The sequence below is a fragment of the Zeus faber genome (genome assembly GCF_960531495.2).
Source record: "Zeus faber genome assembly, chromosome: 3".
Lineage (NCBI taxonomy): Eukaryota > Metazoa > Chordata > Actinopteri > Zeiformes > Zeidae > Zeus > Zeus faber.
In genome coordinates, this window is record NC_137190.1 from 693381 (window position 1) to 700880 (window position 7500).

Genomic DNA, 7500 nt, shown 5'->3' on the forward strand with positions numbered 1-7500 from the left:
TCTTCTTGTCCTCCATCATCCAGGAAGTCCTCCCTCTCTTCTTGTCCTGCATTCTTTAGGAAGTCCTCACTCTCGTGTTGTCCTCCATCATTTAGGAAGTCCTCCCTCATTTCTTGTTCTCCATCCTACAGGAAGTCCTCCCTCTCTTCTTGTCCTCCATCCTTCAGGAAGTCCTCCCTCTTGTGTTGTCCTCCCTCCTTCAGGAAGTCCTCCCTCTCTTCTTGTTCTCCATCATTCAGGAAGTCCTCCATCTCTTCTTGTCCTCCATACTTGAGGAAGTCCTCCCTTTCTTCTTGTCCGCCATCTTCAGGAAGTCCTCCCTCTCTTCTTGTTGTCCATCCTTCAGGAAGTCCTCCCTCTCTTCTTGTTCTTTATCAATCAGGAAATCCTCCCTCTCTTCTTGTCCTCCATCTTCAGGAAATCCTCCCTCTCTTCTTGTCCTCCATCTTCAGGAATTCCTCCCTCTCTTCTTGTCCTCCATTCTTCAGGAAGTCCTCCCTCTCGTGTTGTCCTCCATCCTTCAGGAAGTCCTCCCTCTTTTCTTGTCCTCCATCCTCCAGGAAGTCCTCCCTCTCTTGTCCTCCGTCCTTCAGGAAGTCCTCCCTCTCCTCTTGTCCGCCTTCATTCAGGAAATCTTCCATCTTTTCTGGTCCTCTGTCCTTCAGGAAGTCGTCCCTCTCTTCTTGTCCTCCATCTTCAGGAAGTCCTCCCTCTCTTCTTGTCCTTCATCCTTCAGGAAGTCCTCCCTCTCTTCTTGTCGTTTATCATTCAGGAAGTCCTTCCTCTCTTCTTGTCTTCCATCCTTCAGGAAGTCCTCCCTCTCTTCTTGTCCTCGATCTTCAGGAAGTCCTCCCTCTCTTCTTGTCCTCCATCCTTCAGGAAGTCCTCCCTCTCTTGTTTTCCTCCATCCTTCGGGAAGTCCTCCCTCTTTTCTTGTCCTTCATCCTTCAGGAAGTCCTCCCTCTTTTCTTGTCGTTTATCATTCAGGAAGTCCTTCCTCTCTTCTTGTCTTCCATCCTTCAGGAAGTCCTCCCTCTCTTCTTGTCCTCGATCTTCAGGAAGTCCTCCCTCTCTTCTTGTCCTCCATCCTTCAGGAAGTACTCCCTCTCGTGTTGTCCTCCATCCTTCAGGAAGTCCTCCCTCTCTTGTTGTCCTCCATCCTTCGGGAAGTCCTCCCTCTTTTCTTGTCCTTTATCATTCAGGAAGTCCTTCCTCTCTTCTTGTCTTCCATCCTTCAGGAAGTCCTCCCTCTCTTCTTGTCCTCGATCTTCAGGAAGTCCTCCCTCTCTTCTTGTCCTCCATCCTTCAGGAAGTACTCCCTCTCGTGTTGTCCTCCAGCCTTCAGGAAGTCCTCCCTCTCGTGTTGTCCTCCAGCCTTCAGGAAGTTCTCCCTCTCTTCTTGTTCTCCATCCTTCAGGAAGTCCTCCCTCATTTGTTGTCCTCCATCCTGCAGGAAGTCCTCCCTCTTGTCTTGTCCTCCCTCCTTCAGGAAGTCCTCCCTCTCTTCTTGTTCTCCATACTTGAGGAAGTCCTCCCTCTCTTCTTGTCCTCCATCATTCAGGAAGTCCTCCATCTCTTCTTGTCCTCCATACTTGAGGAAGTCCTCCCTCTCTTCTTGTTGTCCATCCTTCAGGAAGTCCTCCCTCTCTTCTTGTTGTCCATCCTTCAGGAAATCCTCCCTCTCTTCTTGTCCTCCATCATCCAGGAAGTCCTCCCTCTCTTCTTGTCCTGCATTCTTTAGGAAGTCCTCACTCTCGTGTTGTCCTCCATCATTTAGGAAGTCCTCCCTCATTTCTTGTTCTCCATCCTACAGGAAGTCCTCCCTCTCTTCTTGTCCTCCATCCTTCAGGAAGTCCTCCCTCTTGTGTTGTCCTCCCTCCTTCAGGAAGTCCTCCCTCTCTTCTTGTTCTCCATCATTCAGGAAGTCCTCCATCTCTTCTTGTCCTCCATACTTGAGGAAGTCCTCCCTTTCTTCTTGTCCGCCATCTTCAGGAAGTCCTCCCTCTCTTCTTGTTGTCCATCCTTCAGGAAGTCCTCCCTCTCTTCTTGTTCTTTATCAATCAGGAAATCCTCCCTCTCTTCTTGTCCTCCATCTTCAGGAAATCCTCCCTCTCTTCTTGTCCTCCATCTTCAGGAATTCCTCCCTCTCTTCTTGTCCTCCATTCTTCAGGAAGTCCTCCCTCTCGTGTTGTCCTCCATCCTTCAGGAAGTCCTCCCTCTTTTCTTGTCCTCCATCCTCCAGGAAGTCCTCCCTCTCTTGTCCTCCGTCCTTCAGGAAGTCCTCCCTCTCCTCTTGTCCGCCTTCATTCAGGAAATCTTCCATCTTTTCTGGTCCTCTGTCCTTCAGGAAGTCGTCCCTCTCTTCTTGTCATTCGTCCTTAAGGATGCCCTCCCTCTCTTCTTGTCCTTTATCATTCACAAAGTCCTCCCTCTCTTCTTGCTCTCCATACTTGACTCTTTTAAGTGACTCATAAGGAACAACTCTGGAAAAAGAGTCAAACCTTCCACTTCTAATAGTTGCCACTTTCAGAGTGAAACTTGTTCTGATTGAGACAGAGCTGCTCCCCCAACTGGAACTGATCAATTAGATGAATTTTTGCAGCCTTGCAAATTTGATCTTGCAACACAAGAGCAAATTTCCATTCTTATTTTAAGTAGAATTACAACATTTTAAAAATGTCAGCCCGTTTAGGACCGACCCGCTCGGGTGCAGGAAAGTGGAGGTGCAGCATGTGGAGTCGCTACCGAGGCTCATGCTGCTCAGCTCCTGGAGCAGGACCTGGATGGCAAGTTCAGGGTCAAACATGGCAAATGACACAAGATGGTTTACACTATCTCTTGGACCTTAAAACACTTTGAATGTGAGGACGTGGGGAACAACAAGTCCGGGTGTCTGCACTGGCAGAGTGCTGCTGCGCACTGGGCCCAGTCCTTTTGAGGCGGGGAGCAGAGACACTTCTCCGGCTCGGAGTTGTGTGAGGTGCTGGTGTGGCTCGGAGCCCGGCGGGGTGCGGGGCTCTGTCCCGGCGGTGCGTCCGGGGAGGGAGGGATGGAGCCCAGTCCATCTGGGTGGAGCAGGGAGACAAGGAGGTGGTGGAGACTGAACCGCTGGTCTCTAAGAGCCAGGAAAATTACCTAGAATATGAAATGGATTCTGACTGTTTGCCCGTTGCTGACACAGAATGATCTGCACCGAGAGGAGATCAACTCCTCTGTGAAGGGAGAGGACACAAGTAAATGTATCAAAACTCTGTCTCACTGTGGAGGGTCAGATCAGCTGGACGAAACAAAAAGGTTCGGATTAAAAAAACACGTCACTACTCTCATAAAGACCTTAAGACGAAGCAATGAGGCAAAAGACTCAGAATCAGCCCATACGTTGTCATCATGATACAAGATGTCCCTCTGCAGGAGCAGGAAGCAGAAGGTCCAGCGGCCTCATTCTGACCGACGCTGCTGCATTTTGCATTGTTTTCATTTATTTATCCATTTATATTTTCATTTGAATTATCTTAAGGAAAAGAGATGATGGAAATACTTATTTCTTATTCATATCTTTTTTTGTTGTTTCAGCAAAATAGGAAAGATCTGTTCAATCAAATACTTTACTTTATTGGCATGACAAGCATTCTTACGTTGCCAAACCATAACAAGACAACAGTTAAAACTATAATTATGTAAAAAGAAAATGGACAAGACAAAAAAATAAAGTAAATATGACAGCAATGTGCAGTAAAACCCACATTGTCGGGCATTTCTAAAATGGCCAAGAGCAGCCAAAAAAGTTGAAAAAAGATTTCTAGAAGGAAAACTTGATTTTCCAGATTCGTGTTCTTTTGTGGGGTTTTTTAATCTCTCAACGTATTTTCAAAGCCGAGTATAATTTATAAATAGTAGAAAAATGTTAAACCGTGGAGTTAAATATTCCCATTAGATAACATGGGGAAACATGGTTCACTTACCGAGCTGTGAACAATGCTGAATAACGCAGATCGATGGTTTCGTTTAAAGCAACCGTCCAGGTGAAGATCATTCCTCCATATTCCATGTGATGTGAAGTCACAATGTGAAACCGTTTTGATAAAATGTAACCTTTAAATCGTACTACTTTTACACTAACACAGAGACATTATTGTGTAGAGGGTATACCAACGTATACCAAAAAATAAGTCATGCTGACGTTACTTCCGTAAACAAGTTTCACGATTCGGTTTCACTGGTCTGTCAAAACTTTAATCTCTGTGTTGTTATGGATTACGAGAAGCGGGGGGAGGAAGATCTTAATCATATCGTGGAACTTAATCCGACCAGTGCGATAGATCCAAGTCAGTGTAAGCAGTGCGTACTGGACTTCATTTCCCACAATGATAGTTCTCTGACAGCGATGCTGCGAACGACAGTGACGCTGAATCTGATATTATCATGGACTTGGAGAACATTTCAAACAGCGGATTTGAACCTGAATGTGACGATGAAACTGAATATTTTCAAGAACCACCAGAGGAGACGACACGCCCGTTGTTACAATGGAAGAAGTTGATGACGTGATGAAGTCTGTTGAGGTTGGTGATGCAGATTATGAACAAGTAGCAATGGACAAGATTCTCAAGTTTACCTGCAAATGCAGCCAGGGGCCAAAAGAAAATTAAAAGAGGCCCCAAACAGGCTCTTAGAGTGTAGCTGGGGTTGGTTGGGGTTAGCCCACATAATAACTCCACGAACTTTGAAGATATTTGGCATACGCACATTTATATATTGAATGACACACTGCGGCTGATATACAGACTCACATTATTGATAGACTCTACATTTTGTTGTGTTGTCCACACTTTTAAACTCCTAAATAATTCCACTTTTATAAAACATGTATATTCTTACTGTTAAATAAAAGCTTTTTTTTTTTTAAACAAAGATGTGTGTCCATGACGTTGTTCAACATTCCCTCAAAGCACAAGAACAATGCAGAGATTCCCCATTCAGCAGGGTGTAAAGTCCCCATTCAGCAGTATGTTCATTAGCCATGAGGCTTTGTTTGTCCGCAAACTCATCTTGCAATCTGGGAGCTGGCTGAATGAACTTGGTGTGGGTTAACCTTTGAAGGTGATTATCTCAGAATCACAGTTTGCCACACCCTTGTCATTAACAAGGGTGTGGCAGCTCTCATTCTTCACTTTTAAATTATGCGAAAAAAGTCAAAAGCCACCAAATGTACCTTAAGTCTGCGGTGGGTCACAAATAAAGGTAAATAACAGGTCTCTCCTTCTCTAACAGGCTCCATGTATTTCTGCTTTATCACCTAAAATGTAGGACATCACTCGGCGACCAATTTATATTGATGTATTTTTTAGAATTGTATTACATGTAGTGTTGTAGTCGTTTCTGATGTCCTGGTATTTGTGGCAGCTGGAGAGGAAGTGCAGCTCTGTCTCTCTGGCACTGGTGTTGGGCTGCAGCAGCCCCGCCTCTGTTGGTTGCCAGGTCTGATAGTGGCAGGCTGCAGCAGACCGTCTCTCTAGGTTGCCAGATCTGACGGTGGCGGGGTGCAGCAGCCCAGCTCTCTGGGTTGGCAGGTCTGACGGTGGCGGGGGCAGCAGCCCATCTCTCTGGGTTGCCAGGTCTGACGGTGGTGTGCTGCAGCAGCCCCGCCTCTCAGGGTTGCCAGGTCTGACACTGGCAGGCTGCAGCAGACCGGTCTTTATGGGTTGCCAGGTCTGACAGTGGCAGGCTGCAGCAGACCGTCTCTCTAGGTTGCCAGGTCTGACGGTGGCGAGGGCAGCAGCCCATCTCTCTCAGTAGACAGGTCTGACGGTGGTGTGCTGCAGCAGCCCAGCCTCTCTGGGTTGCCAGGTCTGACGGTGGCAGCCCTCCTTTTCTATATGATATTATTATGGGATGTTACATGTGCTGTTGGGGCTTTGTCTCTGAACATGGAAGATGCTCTCGCAGAAATTAGCCTGTAGGAGTTCTACTGGATGTTTGTCCCATTTAATTCTCCAAAATCTTGATTTCATAAAGGAGCCCACACTTCACCGCCATACAGTGCAATAGGGTGAATAACTGATAGGAATGTTTTGAACCAGGTCCAAATTGGGATGTCAGTATGACTATTTGAGGTGTAGAAGGCCCTTCTGGCTATCTGTTATTTGGGGCTGTGTTGTGGGGATGGTGTGGTTTGAGCAGCCACACCTGACCTGGGTCCAGGTAATTTGGGGCCCAGGATCAGAGTGGCTGCATACCTGTTGCTCGTTGGTTTGTTTCACGAGCAACAGGAAAAAGTCCCATCCCCACACACACTCAGGAGAGGAGCCCTTGTCATGACACATGTCCATCTGCTCCGGGCTTGTTCCAACTAGCCCACTCTCTACAATAAACTGGTGTTCCCACAACCCCGTCGTCTGTGTCTGTGCCGGAGTTCCCTGTGGCATGTTGTAGCAGAAACTGCCACATGTGTTTAACGGCCAGGACCGTGTTCTGGCAGAACTGTTCTAACAGAACCAGGTTATTCAGGTGGCGACAGCAGAACCATGTTGTCTGCGTAAACTTGAACTTGATGAAAGGACACCAGGTGGAGCTAATTCTTCCACTTCATTGATATAAATGTTGAAGAGGGTTAGAAGATGGAGCTGTCCTGGGTCACTCCATACTTTGGGTCACTCAACGTTCTGGGTCACTCCAAACTCTGGGTCACTCCACGCTCTGTGTCAGTCCAAACTCTTGGCTCTTCCTGGTTCTGGGTCACTCCACGCTCTGGGTCACTCCACGCTCTGGGTTACTCCACGCTCTGGGTCACTCCATGCTCTTGGTCACCCCACACCCTGGGTCAGCATTGCACTGCTGCCTCACAGCAAGAAGGTCCTGGGTTCCATTCCCGCCTGGGGCGCTGTTGGCACCGTGCTCCGGCAGGTTATCTCTCAAAAAGGAGCCTTTCTGTGTGGAGTTTGCATGTTCTCCCCGTGCTCACATGGGGTTTCCTCCACCTAACGTCCTTACGTCAGTAAGGACCCCCCCCCAAAAAACATGCACACATCATGGTCTGACCAGCAATGGACACTCATCACCAGGTCCCCTGGCGCATCCAGGAATGCTGCCCACTGCTCCTGGCTGTGCCCCCGGAGGAAGGACAAGCCAGGATGGGTTAAACGCGGAGGCCTCATTTCACCGGCCACCATCCAAAGCATGTGTGTGCGTGCATGTGTTGTAGTGTGGTGTGCTGTGTGACGATTAAAGATTCTTCTTGTTCTTGTTCTAGTAGTCCAAGATGAGATCCCTGATTTTACCTGGGACATGGTGCCGATCCAGTGCGTTTCCACCAGCTTATGTGGAATGGATCCATAAGCAATGGTGAGGTCGAGCCACAGCACTGCCCGGTCTCCTTTCCCTTCTCTTGCCTCTCTGCTGAACTGCGTGACCACACCTGTATGCTCGAGGCATCCTGGAACCTTTGGGATTCCACCCTTCTGTACAGAGGTATTGATGTACTCATTCTTCAGGAGGAACTCT